Here is a 23,672-nt window from a genome sequence, read left to right as displayed (position 1 = left end):
AATACATTCTCTAGCCAACTTGCTTATTTCTAAAGGTATCATTTTTGCAAGAAATTCAGTCACAGCATGTGACCTGCATGTGTGCAAGCCTGAGACTTGTTATACACACACATGACGTTTTAAAGTTAAGAACCTTGTCACTCCAACCACCCTACCTAGACAATGAAGAGGTACTTCTCAGTGTGATCAAGGCTGCACGGCATCTTGGAGGTTCCTACTTCTTTTCATTGAGAAAAGCTATGAAGGGTATAGGCATTGCTTAACAGAGGTACTAAGGAACCAATGTTGCACCCAGGGTCATTTTATATTCAATTACATTGTCAGAGAAACTTCCAAACTCTTTCACTTAGAAGTAATCCAACATCCACCCCTATACTGCATCTCTTACAGAGCCTTTCTGGCTTCTACTGATTTGATGGCATGACCTTACTTCAAATTCGTATTTGTTGTAGCACCAGATACAAATATCTCCAGATTTGCAGCAGAGAAAGGTTTGTTTTCATTATCCCTAGTATTTCTAAATATGCTGCAGTCAGGTTAATATTCTGTTTGGGAAAAATGTATTTGGTGCAATCGTGGTAAACCAAAGGCACGTACAAAAGGTAAGTACCTCCATATCTAGCAATTCTGTACACGGAGGAATTTCTAGCTGCAGTGTATTCTATATGCAGGATGATGTGCATCAGTCTTATAAGTACTTTTCCTAGGCAAGTTCACTGGATTGCATGAGCTCTGTGCTGTGAAGTGCTCTATAATTCTGAGTTTCTGGTTTTAGTCATGGCATTTACATATTGTTGATTTGGTATGAAACAACTGGACTTCAGGGCAAAGGTGTGTGTTGGGACAGCAGCCACTAGTAATAAAAAGAGGTCTGCAGAACAAATAGAAAAATACAGTAACACTTTGTGAAAGATGGCCCAGGAGACACCTTATTCATAAGATGAATGCCTCTGACGGGATTCCTAACACTTCCTTTAAAGCCGCTCCGCAAAAATGCCTTCTATCATCCATAACACTCTTGACATCCAGTGAAAAAAAGCCTGGGCATTTTTTTTTTTTTGCTCTATGTACACTCTTACTATTCTTCATAGACTGCTTGGAGAAGAAATTTCCTGTGCCAAACTACAGTTTGCAGTAGAAAATTTGGATCCCTTCTGATCCACAGTTCTCAGCATACTAGTTCATATGAGCCTATCAGGAACAAGTTAGAACAGCCAAAAAAAGCTAAACATTCCTGAAACCATTGATGCTTTTTCTTCTCTTCATTTATCTCTCTGCAATTACAGATGGAACCCATTACCACCCACTTCCTCAGTTAGGAAATGGTTCCTCTGTACACTTTGTACTGCTCCTTAGATGCTCTGGGTACATTTATCCAGACGGTTAGGAGTGAATTCTGTCCCCACTGCAAGTGAGTCAAACACAAGCCAGCTATGGAGCAGATGTCTTATGGATCAAGTCATAGATACCTGTAACTAAGCCTAGTGAAAAATAGATTACCTGAGCCTGAGCATAGCACTGAGCTGTGTAGTGCAGCTCCCCTGCCCCAAACCTGATCTGGCTCGCACATCCCATGGACAGAGAAGCCTATGTCTGCCTGTAAACACTGTGTAGATGTGCCCCTCAATATCATTTGCTTGTAAGCGGAGACTTGGTAGAAAAGAAGGTCATGGTGCTCTGTTTACTTACATGTGTACAGTTTATTTCTTCCAACACAGCATTGTTTACATCCAGCCTAATATTAGCCTCCAAAAAACCTACATGTCAGGCCTACACTTTTGCATAACAGCTTTTCCTGCCTAACTTTCTGTACAGGCAGTGAAGAAAGAGAAGCGCCCAGGCAGGTAGTTTATCTGGTTTGAAGAGCGTAAAATAGAGATGCTTCTTTTCCCATCAGTTACATGTGATCTCCAGATGCTCAACTAATTTCTGTAAAGCCCTACATTCCTTTACAGGAAAAGTACAAAACCAACAAGCTTTCTGACTGAAAAAAATACAGCCTGAAGATATCATTTATCCGACTAATACCTCCTATTCGTCCTCACTGAAGCATAGGCAGAAGAGTAAGATACAGGCAGTTGTTTAGGACAGCAAAAGTAATCACAGAAAATTTCATCTTGATGCAATGGGAAGGAAGAAAGCAAAAGGATTTGCTAGAGGGTGTAATGCCATGAGTACATTTCTGTACACATGCTGTTTATTTTGCACAGATCCTCTTTCTAATCCTGCAGGCTGTCTCCTCTGAAACTGCTCTTTGACTGGGCACCTAACTGAACTCCCTTGGGTTGGGGACTGACAAATAGACATGTACTTCTGACAGACGCTTGCATGGTCTTGACGTGCTACAGAGCTGGCTGTCAGGTTAAAAGGAGGGGATAAATGAAGAGGCCAAGGTTGGGCTTGAAGCTGGGAGCAGGAGGGTGAGCTTGCCAGTTCCCTGCCTGGACACCTGGAAGCTGCCCTGCAAGCTGTGCTACTTGTTTTTCCTTCCCAGCCTGCTCTGACGAAAACATCCTCCTGGTTCATAGCAAAGACAAAAGCCCAGTTTTCTTTGACCAAGACACATTCCTGTAGATCACACAGGCATTCTTCCTTACCTAAACCTTGTATGAGAAAATTGACTCTCTCTTCCATCTACTTCTACATCTGCGTGTCACCAAACACTAAAAACAAATTGCATCCTAATAAATTTATCCTAATAACTATTATGCTAATAAAATTATGAGTGAGAATAATGAGCTTGCCTCATACAAGTTCAAAACCTCTTGCCCCAAAGACAGGAAAGATTGAATAATTTCTTTGGTTTAATACTTCAGAAAGAGGAAATAAAACATTAAACAAAAGCACTTTTCATTGTGCTTTCATTCTTTTGACACAAGGCACACTTTGCTACAAGAAAATTACTAGGATAGGAAATTACAGAAGCAGATGAACTTAAAAATCATTATTTTTTTGCCATTATTTAAATGTTTCCATTTCATACTACACTACTATTCCATAGAAATTTTTCCAAGACAAGTTCCTATTTGACCAGACATTTGGAAAAAAAAAATTTTTTTCCGTTTTTAATGAGAAACAAATAAGGTTGCTGTCTTCGTGATGTGCCTAACTTTCATTACTATGAGCTGCAAGAAAGTATTAAGAAAGAAAATCTCTCCTGAGGCTCAATGAAAGGGAATCTATACTTCAGAAATTTAATTTATTCATCTCAAATACACTGCAGATCTTCTATCTGGACACTAATTGTCTATAAACAGCCTTTATACTTTTTAAGGAAAGCAAAACCATGTAAAGAAACATGAGGGAGTGTTTGACACCAGACATTTGTGCCGCCATCCAGAGGGATGTCGACAGGCAGAAGAAATGGGCCGACAGGAACCTCATGAAGTTCAACAAGGGGAAGTGCAAAGCCCTGCACCTGAAGAGGAACAACCCCAGGCACCAGTATGTACTGGGGGCCAGCCAGCTGGAAAGTAGCTTGGCAGAAAAGGACTTTGAGTCTTAGTGAATGGCAAGCAGGCAAGGAGCCAGCGATGTGCCCTTGTGGCAACAAAACCCAACAGCATCCTGGGCTGCATTAAGAAAAGCACCATCCACAAGTTGAGGAAAGTGATCCTTCCCCTCTACTCAGCACTGGTGAGACATGTCTGGAGTGCTGTGCCCACTCCTGGGCTCCCCAGTACACACGAGAGACACAGACATACTGGAGTGAGACCAGCAAAAAGTGACAGAGATGATTAAGGAACTGGATCATCTGACATAGAAGGAGAGACTGAGAGAGCTGGGCTTGTTTAGCCTGGAGAAGAGAAGTCTCAGGAGGGATCATATCAATGTGTACAAATACCTGATGACAGCATGGAAAAAAGCCAAACACAATAGGCACAAATTGAAATTCAAGAAATATTGTTTAAATATAAGAAAAAAAATTCTGGTTTGCTCTAAGACTGATAGCACACTGGAGCAGGTCTACATTGTTGGAGCTCTTCAAAACTTGACTGGACACAACCCTAGCAGGCTGCTCTACGTGACCCTTCTTTGAGCAGGGGCTTTGGTCTAAAACAACACCAGTGATGCCTTCCAACATTAACCATTCTGTCATTCTATGCTTCTGTAAGGTGTAGAGTGCAGCCCTACTGTTTATGCTGAAATTGTAGTCAAACGCATCTGGATTTGAGTTAGTGTAAAAACCATGGTCATCAGCTTTATCTTTACAAGCTGCAGGGATAGCTTGCTTACCAGACGGAAAAAATACGTGTATCAAATTGAAGGGATTAAGGGCAATATTGCTTAAAGCAGATGAATTGTAATGCTTCTTTTTATGCAGCTATGCCAGTAGACCAGAGCCTTTGTTGCTGTGGTATCAGCAGGAGGTCACCTTCCTCATGGCTTCCTAATGGTCTGTGTCACCAGCTCTCACACATGGAAAAGGATTGAAAGGTTGTCACTCTGGCCGCTTTTGCTTGGATTTAAGTGACAACATGAAGAATAATGTCATGTAGAACAAGGCCTCTTTTTGCAGTCTGCTTACTACATTCCCCTGGTACCCTGCAACCAGTAGCATGCTCCTCCATCCCAGAGGAATGCAACCGCACCAGAACAGGAGGAGCAGGCAAAAATCCAGCTTTGCAGACCTGTTCTAAGACTCAGTACCTATGGCACAGACGCTGCAGGATCAAAACTTCAGCGTGGGGAGTGAGTTTTATAAGAACAAGAGCAGCATAAAGCCTTTTTCACACCGCCTACCTTGACTTGGTTGTTCCTGCTGCTCTTCCCCCAAACCATTAAGCCCATCCCATAAAAAGCTATGTCAGCAGGACCCTTTGTCAACAAGACTGGACCCCCCCAACAGGATGAGTTGTTCCAAAGAAACACTGCTATACTTTTTTAAATATTATTTTTTAAAGATCTGCAATCTGACATTAACTAGCCCTTCTCAGACAATCAGTCAGAGGGGGTTCAAACTGTTCATGCAAGTCCGAGTTGTACAGACAAGCCCTGTGCAAAGAGACATTGATGATATTCTTCCCCTAACAGCATGTATACATGACTTTTTTCATCCTGAGTGGAGAACCATGCCATATATATGATTTCTGGTATGTCATATGAAGGAATGATTGTAATAAAATGAGGCATTGCAAGAAATATATCTTGCTAATCAGAAATGACAAGATGGAACATTTACCGCATAACTGCAACCCTCAAATTTTATTTATAAAATCCAGAGAATCTTTAGTCTTAAAGTATAAGGAAGCTGAGGAAAGTTATGTTTAAACTTGTCTACAAATGTATGATAAATAAAGCTCTACAGCATGCAAATCCCTTCCATATACCTACCAGCTGTCCAAGTGTTCTAAAGAATTTACCTTTGCCCCCAGCATCTCTCCTGAAATGATGGATGGGATTATGCCATTCTTGCAGGGTTTTGGCATTGCTTCATTTTCATTTCATGACAGTGAGGCCTTACAATTTTCTCTGATCTGCTCAAATTGATTCAGATTTGCAGGCCATGGGCTAGTTCCTGTGAGAGTGGAATAAGGCCACAAAATATTTCCCAATGTAAGAAAGACCCATAGCAAAATACTGATAGAAATTATAGTGTGGTGACATAGATAGAAAGCACACAGTATTAAAGGCATCAAAAACATCCTATACTCCTTCAACAGGAGAGACCATCTTAGAGGAAGCATAGATGAAGAAAATTAAACACTAGAATTGCATTTTATGGGACAAACTGATATGGCTGAGAGTTTCACCTGATTTGAAGGTAAGTTAGGCAAACAAGCATTTCATATCTATTTTCTGTGTTGAAATGTTGTACGGAAAAATACCCCTGAAATGTTAATCAGCATTAGCAGATCAAGAAAGCATGCCAGCCCACTGCTGGTGGAGATTTAAGCAGCTCGAATCTAAAGATTCTCAGTAAAGCATGGCATGCTGAGAACTAATCTGGAATGTAAACATGCTACATTTGTGAGGGGAGAGTACAATACTTTGGCTGGCTTCAACAGCTTGTTGCAGCGTACCAGAGAGATGCAATGACAAAGACATGCAATATTTTTAGGCTGCAAACACTTCATCAATTCATGTAAGAAGGCAGATGGAGCCTCTTAAATATCAAGTAGTCCTTTCTGTCAAGATTCCCTTATCTGTAAATAGCGTGGCTTCAGCTTAGTCATGTGTCCACAGAAACCTTCATAAGCCAGAAAACCTGTAGTGGTTAAGTTACTGTGAAGAACAAGGGATACAGACTAAGGCAACAAGTGCTAGCTACATCCAAATTAACCACAAACCCAAATACTTTACACTAAAAATAAAAATACACACTCTAATAGAATAGGCAGAGGTGTTTCAGAAATAGTTTATTCCTCTGCAGCAAACAGCTGAAGGCAATTTGTGTGTTTTCCATACCTGATGTGAAAATTACAATTTTTGGTTTTGTTCTCCTAACCCTTCTCCTTTCCTCATTTCTTTTTATTAAGCCTTTCCACCTTTTCTGCTTTCTCCATTCTTACACCTTTGAACTTTACTCTTTTTTTTTTTTTTTTTTTTTTTGGTTCCGTTTCTAGGACAGAAGAAAGAGCAGAAGAAATCAGCTATGACCTTAAACCTTCACAGCACAGGTTTTATTACAATGGTAACACAAAACCCCCACATTTCTCTAAGACTGTCCTCAATGAGGAAAGCAGGAGGAGAAGCACTGCAGCACAAACCATGGTCAGTTTTCCTGCAACATATTGAGAAAAGCACTGCCAAGACATCTGCAGAGGAGTGTGCAGGTCTGGCTGTTCCTGAAAACACATAATGCTCACTTTGAGGTTTTCAAAGAACTGCAAATTAAATCTGTATGAACCAGCAGCTGAACTCCCTGGCTAGCTGGACTGCAGCTGCTGAGGCAACAAGGAATACCTTCCACTGGCCGAGCATCTCTGGGCCTCAGCTGGTTTCAGCTGCCAGCTGGGCGTAGGGCCATGCATTTCTCCACCTGCTTTTGCTCACCTCAGATGAGCCCCAACATCTGAAGCTACAAACTGTTGCTGTGCTATCTCCTGTCTGGCTCAGCTTCACAAAAAGAAGTTGTAGTTCGAACAAAACTTAGGTTGAACCAGTTACAGATCTGGGACAATAAAGCCAAGTAAATAGTTCAACTTCAAAAGGGAAGCAGTAAATAACAGTCCCCTACTCTCCATATGAGGGAATCTCCATCTATCATATCAAAATCACCTGCATCAGGCAGATGGGTATTTTAGCCGACCTCTCCTGTCACCTCTAGTCTCATCTGCACTATTTTGTGGGCCTTCTGATGCCCCCTCCCATGCCATCTCCTTTGTCTCCTCAGTCTGTCGATGCATTCGCATTACCCTCCCTCTCTTCTACCACACCCCACCCATCCAGCCTCATCACATCTGCAGAATGCCAATTCTGTTTAATATCTTTATCAATGACCTAGATGAGGGGGTTGAGTGCACCTTCAATAAGTTTGCAGATGACACCAAATTGGGCGGGAGTGTTGATCTGCTCAAGGGGAGGAGAGCTCTGCAGAGGGACCTGGACAGGCTGGATTGATGGGCTGAGGCCAACTGTATGAGGTTCAACAAGGCCAAGTGCCGGGGCCTGCACTTGGGTCACAACAACCCCATGCAACGCTACAGGCTTGGGGAAGAGTGGCTGGAAAGCTGCTTGGTGGAAAAGGACCTGAGGGTGTTGGTTGACAGCCAGTTGAATATGAGCCAGCAGTGTGCCCAGGTGGCCAAGACAGCCAACAGCATCCTGGCCTGTATCAGGAATAGTGTGGCCAGCAGGATCAGGGAATTGATCGTGACCCTGCACTCCTCACTGGTGAGGCCACATCTCGAATACAGTGTTCAGTTTTGGGCCTCTCGCTACAAGAAGGACATTGAGGAACTGCAACATGTCCAGAGAAGGGCAACGAAGCTGGTGAGGGGTCTGGAGCACAAGTCTGATGAGGAGCAGCTGAGGGAACTGGGGTTGTTCAGCCTGGAGGAGAGGAGGCTGAGGGGAGACCTTATCACCCTCTATAACTGCCTGAAAGGAGGGTGTAGTGAGGTGGGGGTTGGTCTCTTCTCCCAAGTAACAAGCAATAGGACAAGAGGAAATGGCCTCAAGTTGCACCAGGATGTTTAGATTGGATGTTAGGAAATTTTTTTTGACCAAAAGGATTATCAAGGATTGGAACAGGCTGTCCAGGGAAGTGGTGGAGTCCCCATCCCTGGAAGTATTTAAAAGATGGGTAGACGAGGTGCTTAGGGACATGGTTTAGTGGTGGGATGGCAGGGTTAGGTTAACGGTTGGACTTGATGATCTTAAAGGTCTTTTCCAACCTAAACGATTCTATGATTCTATGATTTTATTTTTAATAAGTTCTAAGTGTCTTTAAATGAGTAAATTAAGAAAATGGCAGCCATTCTGCTCCACTCTGAATGTACTGAAAGTGATGGGAAACTGCAATTTTTTGAATGAGGAAATAAAATCCCAGGAGATGGAGGGCAGGAATAAGAAAACAATGTGTAAATTAGGGACATGTCTCAGTATCACGAGACTAAATTCACAGATACATGTCACAGAGAAGAATAGTGATATGCTCACTTATGCCATGGGTGAATTTGATCCAGAACACATTTTTTTATATTTATGAAGATGAAGAAAAGCTTTTTCAAAACATTAAAAAGCAGTTTTTGCAGGGTGTCTGCACAAATTATCACAACCTCAACAAAAGCATCTGTATCATTTTGCAGCCATGGATTTCTTTACATGCTGCAGTGAGGCAGTATTTTATACAGTTATGACTTTGTTTGAGCATTTGTATAAAAAGGTTGCTGAAAATCGAATTTTAAGGACAGCTAATCCATCTCCAGAATTATACCTCCATTAATATTCTTACTCAACTCACGTATGAGGTTGTAGTAAAACCCGGTCCCCTTTTCATCAAAGAGCTTCAACCTGAATTATTTCTAACATTTATCCTGGATATATAACAAGTTACTTCAATGTATAACTCAATTACTGAGGTATTGCTAACATTTTTAGCTTTCTAAAGTTAGATTTTTGTGGTTTATGGTGTTTGTAGTACACCATGCATCAAGTGAAATGCAATCTTTGCAGGATATTTATAATTTTACATACAATCTAGTAATTTCCATCTAATCCTCTGCTGTTTTTCAGTACACCCCAATCTTTTACCCTGAACTTCTGGAATTATATGGTAAGACCTACAAGCAGTGTTTCGAAATAAAAATCTGTGGTCATCATTTCCCAGTTAAAACAATGATTTTCAATATGAATTGTAATCTGTAATATTGCATCTTTATTCAATGCCACCCTGGTAGTCTAACAGCAGCCTTTCTCCACTGATTTTCCACCTCTTCATTCACTGAACTTTGAATGTCTTCTCTTGTCCACTGTGATAAAAAAATCTTATTTGCCCTTAAATTTACCAGGGCATTTAGTTAATATATGCTTCCTGTGATGTTTGGATGGTTTAATTATCAGTTGTCAACTAAAAGCTGCGTTTTATTATTTCCCCCAAGGCACAAGGAGAGCTATTCTTTTAAAAAGAAGGGTTCATTTACTACCGCCACAGTTAGGTTTATGCCACTGAAACTTCACAGCAAGAAAAAATCGGCAGTGTTACACCACCACTACAAAACTGCTGTTGTATCAGGCCCTTGAACAGAGAGCTATAAGAGAAAAGTTGCATGGATAAATCTGTGCTGAGTACTTTTGTACAAATAATGTTTCACCCTTTCGTTCTGATACATTATGAAAAGGTCCAGAAAAGTTAAAGCTGCTTTAGACTTTGTTACAACACCTTTACGCAGCTTTTTCTTTAAAAGACCTAGCTTGGTTTTTTTCTAAACCTGGCTGTCAATCTAGAGATAATGTGCATAAATTCAAAAGAAAGAACTGCTAGGTGTCAGCTATGGAGACAGGTAATGCAGTTACCCTTGGATCACCTCTTTAGGGTGAGTTTCAGAGAGCTGGCAGAGAGGCTGCTCATCCAAGTGTGAATGCTACCAGAAGCCCAGATAAAGAAAAGTCCCATGCCGCTGTACAGGTGACTCTGGATCTCTTGCTGAAATGGAATACTGCTGACATAAGACAGTGGAGAAGAGAACCCATAGTAAGAGGCAAACATTACCTCTGCTTTGCAGACACCCTCAAAACTTTTTCCAAGGAGAAAGACATCAAGTACCCATTGCTCCTCCACAATTATTAACTCCACAGCAGGGTTACTGCTGGCTGTGCAGTTTAAAATGCAACGCACAACTTGAACAATGTACGGATGCATTAATCGCCACTTACTTTTGTTAGCAAGGGATGTGTGAAGTATCTTCCAACTTCAAGGCAAGAGCCATATGAAGTTCATCAGATAGAGTCAGTTCTTCATCCTGAAACAGTGCTTGCTTTTAATCGTAGCATTTACTGCAACGACTGAGAGTTTAATTTCCAAAGGGAGACTTACCATTCATGAAATAGCTGAAGAAAGTTTTGCACACAAATTCTGTTTCATAATAGCCAAATCAGACACACACATAGGATAACAGTGTCCCAGCAACTCAGAGTGCTCTGCCCACAACAACATTTGTAGATTTAACCAGATCATAATTTTCTGTCTAGGAGATTCTGCCAGATTAAAAAAGGTGGAGAAGAAGGAATAAAAACCACTTTAATAGCAACTAAAGAATGAAGAGTGTTTTTGCCAATGGAACATATTCTTTTGGGGCAGTGTCAAAAGAAAAAGAAACCCTAAGTCTTTTAACATAATTTAAAACTAGATTCTCCTCAGAGGAATGGAAAGGGGAGAAAAAAAAAAAGCCATTGTCCCGAGGCTAGGGATGAAAGCACACTGCAATATTTCCAACTAAAGGTCGCTGCCTCCATGACTATCCTCCTACAGACACATACCGCTGCACTGAAACAATACAAGGCTCAGGGTACAAATGAAGCGAGACTACTTAGTTAGATTTATTTTCATGTAGGAGTATCCAATCAATGTGCCTAATACTAATACTCCTTTGACAGTATTTCCTTTTAGAAAGCGTGGCTGGGAGGTGGAGGCAAAGAGCAGGAGCCAGCAGGATTAGAGAGACTACTTTGATGGGTAACAGCAGGAAGGCCCCACCACCTAAACTAACAAAGATGTAAGAGAATAAATGCTTTCAGGCAAATATTTTAACAAAACTGCTGATTCAAAATAACCAAAATTTTCAGTGAGAAAGGTGAGTTGAGTAGCAATTTAATTTGGCTGGCGCCTGGCAGAGAAGTTTTTTTTATCAGCCCAGCATCTCAGTTCCCTGCTTCCCCAGCCCTTCAAGTCCCTATGCTTCCTTTAAAGAACAGGCAGGCAAACAGGCAGCAGCTAGCTAGAAAGTTGCATTTCAGTTCCCTCCAAAAGTGTTTTTTCTCTCTCTGAATGTTTTGTGGTTGTAGTTGCATTATTTGCTTTCCTTAGTGGCAATCCTGACATGTGAAGGTCCCATCTTATTTCCATTTTCTCCCTTCTCAGCTCCTTATTCCTAATCCTGCATCACAATTCCCAGCCCTCATCATGAAAATGCACTTTTTTAAAGCACAGAGCAATGAGTTTATGGCAAAGACCACAAACAGTTATGTTAGTACAACTGAGAGGGTTGCAGGAATAGGAAAGAGCAGCCAGGAGATGAGAAAGGGCAAGAACTTCTTGTCTCCAAATAAAACATACTGCAGAGCACCCTCCTGAGAGCTCGGCCAGCTTCAGCCAGGCTCCTGGCTTTCCAGAACTACTCCACAGGCCTTGGCCCGGCACATCTGCGCCCCCTCAGCATCAGCTGCATTTGCCATAGCAATGTGAATTTCACAATACCAGCTGTTTTCTGGTAGCCCTTCTGGTCTGGAATCAAGAAAATTTCACTTACATTAAAAAAACAAACCAAAAAAAAAAACATTTGCGGTTTGAAAGACAAGTTCGATAATGTGAACCCCCATGACTCAACACATCTAGAAGGAAAAAAGCTGCATGTAATTAGTAACTTGATAACGGCTTGATTTCATGTCTTTGTGAACTGACTCATGAGCATAAGGCTCAATACCTGCAACACTCCCATCTGCATTTGACTAGGTAGGACACAGGGTTGCTTTCCCTCAGTTTGTCCATGGTTTCTCCCTAAAAAAATCAACTTCCCCGTGTGTATATAATGTGAATGCAACTCAGAAAAGAGGTGCTTGTCTGTATATACACACACGCATGCCCACAATAAAGCAAAAGATTACAAAACTTAGAGGGAGTCCATTGGCTTTATCCACCTCCAGACGGAATAAACAGATCAAGCACATAAGTGAAGTTTGAGAACACATGCACTTCTTTGCCATGCTCTGCCACCAGCACTATGGCAGAAGCAGTTTCATGACATGCGGCAAGCTACCATAAGAGCTTGCTCTTGCCAGCTGCACACTCCCTGTTGCCTTGGTTGTGCCAGCTTTCATGTTGTTCATCAGAGTTTTCCATGAGCCAGCATAACTTACGCAACAGACAGAAACAACCTGGCAAAAAACTAAGACGCTTCTGCTGTTCTAGTGAATCAAATCAGTGGAGCGGAAGGTGAGCCGCTAACCAACAGCCTCTGCCAAGGAGAAAGCGGTCCGAGTGACCTTGCCTAGATCATTTTCTCCTTTACCTCAGCTTCCTTTTTATAAATGCAGAAAAAGGCATGCTATTAGAAATAGTGGTTTTTGTCAGAATGCTCGTGAACTTCATCCAGTTGTTTTGGCCAGACTTATTTCTGGTTTCCCAAGTTTTGAGTTTCCTGTAGTTAACCAGGAGCCATTTCCTTGGTAATTGGAGGCTAAACAGTGAGCCCACTGTCCATGACCAGTAGTGAGCTACTCCAGAATGCAAGGCTCTAGTTGGTGTTGCATAGCCATCTCCTCTGGAGGCCTATCAGCCTCTGCACAGCTGGCTGCACTTCTACTAACACAGAGCTACTTTTTTGCTGCGTAAACTTGCAAAAGGTTTGGGCACAACATTGCTTCAGGAGACGGGAGGACAAGAACCAGCTCAGCACTCCTAGCCAGCTGAAATTCAACACCTTGATCTGGATTTTGAATGCAAGTAAATTCTGCTTACAAGCTGCCAAGGTCTCAGACAGATGTTTCCTCCAGAAACAGCACTTTTACCAAGACAAATTTAAACTGGAATTCAGAGCTTTAGAGATAGGGTAGGTACGGGAGAAGAGTGGGAATCCAGCACCTGGCCTTGCACTCAGCACCTTCCTCCAGGTCCCCTGGCTTAAACTGGAAGCCTGATACACTAAGAAAAACCCCATTTGAAACCATTTTCTGAAACATATTAAACCTGTCAGATTCTAGGAAGTATTATCAAAGTCGTTAGCAGCTACAACCAAGGCTATTCCCTCCCTCTACCAATGCTATACATGTTCTCAGAAGGCATATGCATCAGGAAATCTTTAGATCAGTCAATAACAAAAGCTTCTCTCTCCCTAGACTCTTGTTTTCATCTCGCAAGTGAAAAATTTCCTTTTAAGTGAAATCTGTAAACTTCAGATACGGAGGTATCAGACAGCTAGTATTTTAGTTCTATAAGAATTGCAGTTTGAACACTCATCAGTAAGTTATTCCTATGACGAGATCTCAGGAGTCCATTACAGTTTCTGCTAGTTAAAAATAAACCCAGGCAGCCCTTTCTAGATTTTTTCTTACTGTGATCTCTGAATCTTGAGATTTAACATTTAGCCTTACTGCAGCCCTTCATATAAAGCAGACACATCTGAATAGCAAAGGTTCTCTCAGATATAGAATGCATGGCCTGATACACTAGTGGTTGGTCCCTTGCTCAGTACATCCGCTCACAGTTTCACTACTCTGAGTCATCAAGGCTCAGATTTGACTCAAAACAGGTCATAAAGGTAATTATTATCTTAAGCACTAACTCCACATTTTTCGGCATTTTTGGTTGGAACCTCTGCAACACAGAATGTGCCAGGAGTCCTTGCAGAGGACGAGTTTGCAAACGCAACCATTTTGGTTTGACAAAGCCATTACACAACTTCGTCTCAGCTCACAAACACAATTCAAGTTCAAATAAGCCAGCTAGTGGGATGCTGCACTTTCTTTCAAACCTCATCAACAGCAATGTGCAGCACTATGCACTTTTCATTTGTGTGAGATTCAGCACATTTTTCTTGTCTCAGCTTTGTATGGGTTTGTACCTAATGAACCTCATTGAGAGTTTGAGCTGCAGTATTGCTTCCTAAATCTGTTGCACAGGTCATGAAAATTTAACCCCATGTATTACACAAACACAGAGTGAGGGTCTGGGTGTGAGGAAGACTCATGAAACTATCAACATCAACCAATGGCTACAAATAAACAAGAAGGCAGAATTAGATCCGGTTCTTTTGAAACATTTGTAATCATCTGTGAAATATTTGGCAGCCTTTTAGAGAAAGGGCATTGACATAGCCCAGAGAGAGTCAAAAAGAATGATAAAATGTGATTGTTAACATGCACAGAAAGTCTGGAAAAACATGAATACCATAAAGTGAAATCTAAGCTTTTAAACCTTTCAAATGGTGTTTCATAAAGGAATAGAGCAAACCCAGCAGTATCGCTCCAGGAACGAGACCATACATTTTGCAGGGCAGTAATGGAGTTCCTTGCTTGTGATTTTAGGAGCAAGAGCTCTGTTTGCCTACCTCTATGGTTATACACTGCTTAGCACTGAGGAACCCTGAGCCCAGCTCTGAACTCTTTGAGCATTTGCACTCAGAAATCAACATTCCCTCGTGTATACAGATGACACCAGTATCCTGACCGCACTAAACTCACATCCAAAGGTTCAACTCAGTAAAGAGCACATCCAAGCCCTTTCCATTACTTTGTCATTTCACACGTTTTAAAGATCAAAAAGCCACAGGTAAGTGAAAGGACAGATCAAGGTTTTTTTCTTCCTCTAGAAAGTGCTGCTGCTGGGCACATGCACTGCCATCCTTACATAGGATGGAAGGATAGGTACGTATACCACTGGAAGTGCGTATATACCCACAGTGAGTGTGTTTCCTGTGCACTGCATCATATTTCTGAGGACGTATTCTATTTCCCCTCCTCCCCCTTTTCTGTCCTCACTTTAGGCCTTATTCAATTACATTATTTTTACATTAAAGGGAATTTAGATTGGCAATAGCCATATGTTACTCTGCACGACCCTTTGCTATGGCTGAATACGGGTGTCGGAGCTCTGATATTATCAGGCTGATGACAAACAAACCTCCCGAAATTCCGACACTCCCAGGGCAAAGAGCTTCTTACTTCAGCAAATGGTTGTAAGTGACCCGACAGACTCTACCCGCCTGATGAAGCTAGACTGAAATGTTCTGTCCTTCTCGGTTTGGCCTTAATTTCTGGCCACTAGACAACCTCTGCTGCTGTAAATTTCCACCAACTCATTTAACTGACTCAATTTTGAAGCCCCACCTTGTCTGCTAAATTCAGTAAGCGCTAAATATTAAGAGAAACAGGGGCAGTAATCTTTTTTTCAAAGTGTAAGCATGAATGAGACAGAAGGAAGACGTTAAGGTGACTGAGGGCACCCTTACACTGTGCAGCAGAGTGTGGCACAGAGATCTTCAAGCTATCACGCAATAAATGAGCTCCAGAGCAAGCAGCGGTGTAATTACATCAGAAACCGGTGTTTGTGGTCTAATTAGCCTTGCTGAGCAGCACCACATTAATGCAGTTACAGTGTTTCCAAGACTAGAGATCCCTGGTTTTGTGGCTAAATCAGAATAAAAATTCATTTCTGCTGATGCAGAACTTTGAAAAACCGTGATTTGGGCAAAAAAAAACATTAAAAAACCCCCAAGCATTTTAAGGTAGTCACTGTGGGCATTTTTTATAATATACAAGGCTAAACTCATAAGGACGGAGAAACAGCCCAAAATCCCTTCAGTGTCCTCCATAGCACAGTCTTGGCACCTTTGCAGAAGAGTGCAGTTCGCTCTTCTGTGCTTCACCATGAGTAAAAGTTTGAACTAAAGCTCTCCTGCTGTCAGCAAAGGTGGACACCCATTACATTCATCCTTTTCTGCCGGTTCCAGTACCCAGACAGCTACTGGCCACAGAGAAAGAGACTGACGCTGTGATGGCGATGATTAACACAGTCTTTGGAGAGGTTTTGCTTTCAGCTCTTAATCCAGTACGTATTTCAGAGCAGCAGTTTCAAAGACCAAAGGAGAAACCACCCTGAAGCCCCTGCAGCCTACGGCAACACATGCTCCACAGGGAACAAATGACCACGTTTCAAATTCCTCTCCCAAACCCGACAAAGAAATGAATTAAGGAAAGATGTTCTTTTTCAAAACAAATACTCTGCCCACTGTGTTATGAGGGTGAGCTTCCAGGGCTAGCACTAAGTCCTTCGAATATTGTTTCTGAATTGATTTTAAACAAGTTTCATCAAATTCACCCCACTATCGCTATTAATCAGTCAGATGCCAGTTCTGACAGCTCAGTTTGTCCCCCTCAAACCTTTGTATAAATGTATTGCTACTTCATCACATTAAGCACCTTCAAACTGCTCAGTTTGGGCCTGTGTCTTTGTCCTGTAATTGGGAGCAACGGCATTCCAGTACTATAAAGTCCAATACCAAAAAGATAAATAAGCTATTACTCCAAGCACTCAGCTAAAATTTCTAAACTGACAGTAATCACAAAGCCTTCAGGAGCAAGTAGTCATCAGCTTATAAAAACCGTTTATATTATATGTCTGCTCACTTCCGTGAGCTCCTCCCTGAGATTAAGGTAATGCATACATACAAGCTGACAAGGGCTAGGGAAAAACTTCCAGCTGCAGCATTCACTTGTGCAGGATGTACCTGAATGTGGCACATTGTAATTACTCATTTCCTCAATCCATATCTGTTTACCAAGGCAAATATTTCTTAACCAGAAGTTTTTTGCATCAACAGAAAGTTTATCTTGTTACATTTGTTTTGAGGTATTCATGGCTCGTATCGGCATACGGTAACACCAATAGCATAATAAACCAACAATAAAATTAGACGGAGCCTAATTACCTCTGACAACCATTTCTGTTCACATGAAGACAGTCACGCACAGAGCACAGCCTGCTCCCTGACTCTGTGTTTCCCAAGGCCTCCTCAGACACTCACCAGGAATGAGATACAGGCTAAACTGGCAAGCAGCAAGGTCCCAGAGGTCTTCTCTCTTTAGAGTCCCATGTCCTGCTCTGGTCCCCTTGATGACTGGTGATGCACCTTTCTGAGGGCCAACCTGCAACATCTCTGATGTGTTGGAAGGCCCGTTGTCTTTCATTCACTCAGCAAGCTCATATGTGTACATGAGGTCATGAGACTGCCTACCTATAAGGCACATGTAAGGTGCTCCTTAACTGGTCAAATGGCCATCCTGTCAGAGAGGGAGAGCCGGGGAAGATCACCATTAGCCTATGGAGGAACACTGTGCCAGGAAAGCTTACTAGAATACTGTAGTGTTACCTGGCTTGGCCACAGAGACACTTAACACACTCTTAAAACATAATTGACCAGAAAATAATTTTTTTTTAAAACTATGCTGAATACCCCTCTCTGAATTAGAAGTGGTTCTTACTGAGCCCTTTTTTCCTAAATCACCTTTTTTTTTTTTTTTTAGTATTTATTCCACTATGAAACATACCTTACTGCTGCTTGTGGATTTTTACTGCTGTTGAGCCGTGCCATCTGCTGGCTCTCCTGAGAAAGACAGACTGGTGAGAGCTCAAAACCACAGGGTGCTTCCTGGGCTGAAAGAGACCTCCAGACCCAAATTCCTGTGGAAAAGGATGGCCCTCCTGAGTCTCAACTATTTCTGGCAAAGGAGATTCCACCATGACTCTGGGCAACTTATTTTAACATTAACTCTTCTCACAGTGAAGTATTTTTTCCTTATAGCCATACAGAATTTCTGGAGGCAACTTGTCTGTTGCCTCTTGTCCTGTTGTCGTGCATCTTCATGAAGAGTGCCTCCATCTTCTCTAGAAATACCTACCAGGGTAGGCTGTGTGAAACACCTTGCAAAATATCAAGGTTTGACACCCACAGCTCTCCCTGCACCTAAGCACGTTGTTCCATCTCAGGAGGCAATGAGGTTGGTTATGCACTGTTTGCTCTTGGTAACTATGACTTGGTTTGTCCCAACCACCTTTTTGCCCTTCACACGTAAGAAAACAGCTTCCATGAGGACATGTAATGTACTGTTCCCATGGTGTGCTCACCAGTCTGCAGTTTCCTGGTTCTTTCTTCTCACAGATGGGAGTAATACTTTTCCTCTTTCTGTTGTCCAGGACCTTCCTCTGGTTTCTATGACCTTTCACGAATGACAGAGTGGCTTTTCAATGTCATCAGCAAGCTCTCTTAGCACCCTCACATACATCCCCACAGGTCCTACAGAGCTTTTTTTGATATATTTATCTCCAATTTGTACAGACGATCCCCAGTTGATTTGATACTACTATTGGTTGTGTGACCTTTCAGCCTTGCTCTTTGGCACAGAGCCAATGCTGGTGGCTACACACATACACAGGTCTGTCATGAACACCACATTTAAAACCTGAGTAGCACAATGCCAAGGCACTCTGTGGTTTGCTTAAATCTTTGGCTACTGAAATCAGGCAGGTATGTGAAAATAATCAGTTCTCATTGACGATAAAACTAGCTTCCAAGTTTGTGTAAAAAAAATTAAAGTGATCTGAATGTGATCAAAAAAAGCCTTAAAAATTATTTTAATCTCATGGTCATTTGATATCTGACTGATACTTTGATTGCATGGCAGGAGTATGAAGATATTATTTCATACCTGATACATATATTACAAATCCATATAATTTGTATTGCTAGCTTTACTTGTCAGGTAAGAGACCATTGCTTAAGAAATACTGCAAAACCTCAGCAATCTAAAGACACATTATCAGGACAACAGACTGTGCATTTTATATATATTAAGTCCATATTGCCTTCAGAGAAAGTTCAGGTCACAAAAACAGTAGTAGCACTCATAAAATATGTGATTACTAGACTACTCCCTTTAAGGGACATAGCCCTGCTTACTAAAGGTCTGTAGGCCAGGTCTGGCCCTCAGCTGCAGGTTTGTGCCACCAAGTGCAGGTTTGAGAAGACCTTCGAACAATAAGGTGTGTTTTCACCTATTCCTGAAAGATGTACTGTTCGCCTGATGTGAGCAACAATCAAAAGCAGACACAGAATAGTCTGGTTTAAAAGATACCTTCAGGAGGTCATTGAATTCAACCTCTTATTCAAAGCATAGGTCCAGCTATGGGCAACTGCATCACAACATAAGCAAGTAGGAATGCAATTTGTCACTCTATGGAATATATCCTATTTCAAATAGAAGTCAGATGGTACATTATAAAAAAAAGACTAATCCTAAAACAGAGCAAATGAAATGCATGTTTAAACACACTTCAGTGATAATATATTAAGGGACTTGAGTCCAGGCCCCACTAATATCCCCCTTGTAAACAATGTATTATTGTAGCGTGCCCCAAAAATGTAGTTTTGATTTTATACCCTGTATACAAAAACTTCAGATCCTCAGTTAATTTTATTTGCACAGAACAAAGCTTGAGAGAACAAGAGAGCTTCTCGGGAAGAAAGAGAAGTTTGCTGTATGTAGTGAAATTAGACTGCTACTTAACACACAAAACAATAAGTATAATATTGCAAAGATTTCACATGTCTTGTAATGTGAGGAAAAATACACAGTACCAAACAGGTAATTTTCACTGAAAATGCAGGAAAATTTAAACCCCCATTTTAAATTAAGTTTTAAAATTAGAAGGCAGAAAAGCTTAAGACTATTAGGACTATTTTCCATGTGTACTTGAGTTGTCTAGTTGTCTCCTTCACTGGCTTCCATTACACCGAGATCAGGAAACAGTTCCATCCCTTAGCCTAAAAATGACTTGCTAAAATGAATGCCAAGAGAATGCATCATAAATACTTAAATTTAAATGCCATGGTTAAATGGAAATGTGTTTGGATTTTTTATGTTTACATTTTTTATCATATTAAAATAAATCGCTTGTCTCATTTCAGATAGCTTTTTATTCACTGTTTGTGCTAGAGTCACCTTAATCATAAATTGTAAACACCAAGGTAGTGCTTTGCAACTGGTTTAATTAACTAAAACGTATTTTGAGTGTGGTGGATTGGAAAAAGGTCACTTTATCAAAACATTCAAACTTTAAAATTTTATGGTTCACTAGCAAGGCTAATATAATTTGTAAGTAACTAGAGATGATTGAGTTTGCATGCCTACCCACACCTTGGAAGTTTTAGAATTAGTAGCTCTCATCCTCCACATCTACCTTATTTGGAAGAGGAAAGATTATTTGTAGTATTCCAAATTCTGGGTTGTTCCAAAGCTCCGAATGAACAGCTTGCTGAGCTGAAATAGTTCACATGAAACAAAGGCAAAAGCTCTCTCTGAACCTGTGGGAGACAACGCCTGCAAAAGGTCTGGTATTTCTATGAAATGAAGTGGTGTTTGGCCATCTTTTGTACAGAGAATGCCAACAAAGCCTGCTGCCATGTCCTCACACCAGGCATGCCCCTGGGGCAGGGTGGAGGGAGGTGATGGAGTCTTTCCTCAGAGATGGTCCACGTAGCAGAATGGGAGTAATCTAGTTCAGCAACAGCTTACCCTGACTGACATGTGCCCACCACCCTGAGGCCTTTGCCGGACACCTCTCCTGCCTACCTCCACCCCGTTTTCTGCCCTGCTGGTTGGCCAGCCCATGGCCCTGTTACTTTCCCCACACCCCTACACATGGCCGAACAGTGCCCCTTCTTCCCTGCCCCACACCAAGCCTCTGCCTGCTGCTCCTGCTTTGCCCTCTAACCAGCGACCATACCAGCTGTCTGGGTCCATGCCTGATGCCCCACCACCTCCACCAGCTGACCAGACCCTTGCCTGCTGTCCCCAGCGAGCTGCTGGGCCACCTTCCCCTGCCTGACACCCTACCATGGCTCTGCTCGCACCTCCACCGAGCCTCCCTCTGCCACCACACCAGATGCCCCAGACCTTACATTCCACCCCAATACCTACACCTTGCTTTCTACCCCAAAATAGCTTCACAGAACCCTGCCACCTACCTCACCCACTGCCCAGGACCATCTTACTCTCCCCACCAGCTTAGGTCTGCACAAGGCCCTGCCTTTGTCCCCCCAGAACCCCTGCCTGCTGCAGGCAGCTACTCCTGTCCCATCTCCCCAACCCTGTCCCGCTCCCTGCTGTCCTGCCTTCCCCACCAGACCTGTCACTATCCCTGCTGTCTCCCAGCCTGCCCACCCCACCCCATCGTCCTGTCCTGGTCCCTCTATATCCATGAGCCAAGCCATAGTGACAGGCACTTCCCAACAAGTGTGCTTAATTCATCTGGGTGGAAGAGATGGTTCTACTTGGTTGGGAGTGAGGACCTCCACCTTGCTGGCATTTCTGAGGTGGGAGCCATGCTTTCAATGTGGCTGTTTCCCTAGCCACCATAGCTTGGCCAGGTTTTTCTGCAGGCTTGCCCTGTCTCAGCTGCTGTCCCTTTCCCTCTTAGTTTTCCAGCTGCTCGGTCTCCTGAAGATGAAGGTTACCAAGAGGGAAGGAGCCAGAGTACCCTGCAGCTCATGTGCCACATTACAGCCTGCCATTATAAAATGTTTAGCGGTGACCACTGCATCCAAACCATTTTGCCAGAGAAGGAAACAGAAGCAGCAGCTAATGCTAGAGGAAGCACCTCCAGCCTCCAGGATGTCCGGGCTCCTTTTGCTTGTTCCTCGCTGAGTACAGTTCTGATAAACTGTCTCACAACAGCCCTCTTTCTGAAAGACAGAGTGGTCTCTAAGACTTTAAAGATCTGTTGGGAGAACAAACCTTTTATCTTTGTCACTGTGTTATGGAAAGCAAAGAAAATGCAAATATCCTCAGTACAAGCACAACGGTTTGGAACACAACACAGAAATTTCAAGCCTGGAAAAATAGTCAAAGATCCTTCGGTCCTTCATGTCTCTTTAAATCATATGGAACAAATGTTTACAGCTAATTCCATATGGCTTTTTATTTTCTTCCAGGGAAAAATTAAGTTTCACAGTTGAAGGAACTGAGCTTCATCCAGCCAAGAGGGAGAGTACCATAACTTGCAATTCTCTAGAGAGGCAGAAATTTGTACACAGCACAGGCCACTCTCTGCACCGAAGGGTTGTCCCTTCAGCACAGCTGAGGTTAGTGCAGGCACCTTCTGACTCAGTACGGCAGAGTCTGCTCGCAGAGGGAGGGCAGCCTGGGCAGTGAAAAAGCAGTGCAACACACACACATTTTATTCCTGGAACCGTAACCTCATTTAAAAAAAAATTTAAAAAAAATTTGAACATCTCATTTGGCATAATTTCAACTGTTTTAATTTCTTTTCTGCAAGCAGAAAAAGAAGAGCATTATGTAGTGGATCTGGACAGGAAGCAGTTTTGCCATCAAGATTTTTGTTTAGTTTTGAAATTGTTTTCTATCTCAAATTGTAATGAGAAGTCAAAATCTGGAAAACATTTTTTTAAGCTTGAGCCAGAGCACTCCAGTAATGAAGTGGCTTATATACACTGCAATGTAAGCAGCTGCTCCCTCAAAGGCTGAATAGACAGTATTCTGTTTCAGAGAAACCAAGGGATGCAATAATCTTATAGGTTTTTTCACGTCTTATAAGTGTTTCTTTTAACCTATACCTTTAACCTTCTATTCCACCCTTAGAATTAGGTCATGTGCTTGCCACAGGTCCACAGGCAGCAAGGTGGGAGGCATGCTATTAGATCACAAGGGGATCCAGAATGTCATTGACTATGCAAGGATATATCCAGAGTCATCAAGTTCCTAAATTTAACAGAATATTATTTTCAGTTAATTACTTTAGAAAGAAGAATATGTGGGTTTTCCCATATCAAGAAAACATTTTTGTTATAAATATTTATAATTTTGTTTAATAAATATGTTTAATAAATCTTATAGGAGTTTACTATTTATTTCATAGAATCACAGAATGTTTTGGGTTGGAAGGGACCCCTAGAGGCCATCTAGTCCAACCCCCCTGCAGTGAGCAGGGACACCGCTAACTACATCAGGTTGCTCAGAGCCCTGTCCAACCTGGCTTTGAATGTTTCCAGGGATGGGGCCCTCCACTACCTCTCTGGGCAACCCCTTCCAGTGTTTCACCACCCTCATTGTAAAGAATTTCTTCCTTATATCCAGTCTAAACCCACCCTGTTTTAGTTTAAAACCATTACCCCTTGTCCTGTCACAGCTGTCCCTACTAAAAAGATTTTCCCCATCTTTCCTATAGGCCCCCTTTAGGTACTGAAAGGCCGCAATCAGGTCTCCCCGCAGCCTTCTCTTCTCCAGGCTGAACAAGCCCAATTTCATAATTTGTATTTGATATATTTATTATATCTTCCTGTATTTTTAATAGTTTATTAATAAATAGGTGTTGCAAGGTACAGTTTATAGAATATAAGGTTCTAATATTTAAATGAAATTACATATTGTGATAAATCCTTTTGTCTCTACTCATTTCTTGGTGTGCACTAATGGCACAACTTTGTCAAAGCCAGAGG

This window comes from Egretta garzetta, unplaced genomic scaffold (assembly GCF_000687185.1).
Source record: "Egretta garzetta isolate BGI_Z169 unplaced genomic scaffold, ASM68718v1 scaffold445, whole genome shotgun sequence".
Taxonomy (NCBI): domain Eukaryota; kingdom Metazoa; phylum Chordata; class Aves; order Pelecaniformes; family Ardeidae; genus Egretta; species Egretta garzetta.
The sequence above is the reverse complement of the archived record's forward strand: the minus strand, read 5'-3'. Positions refer to the sequence as shown.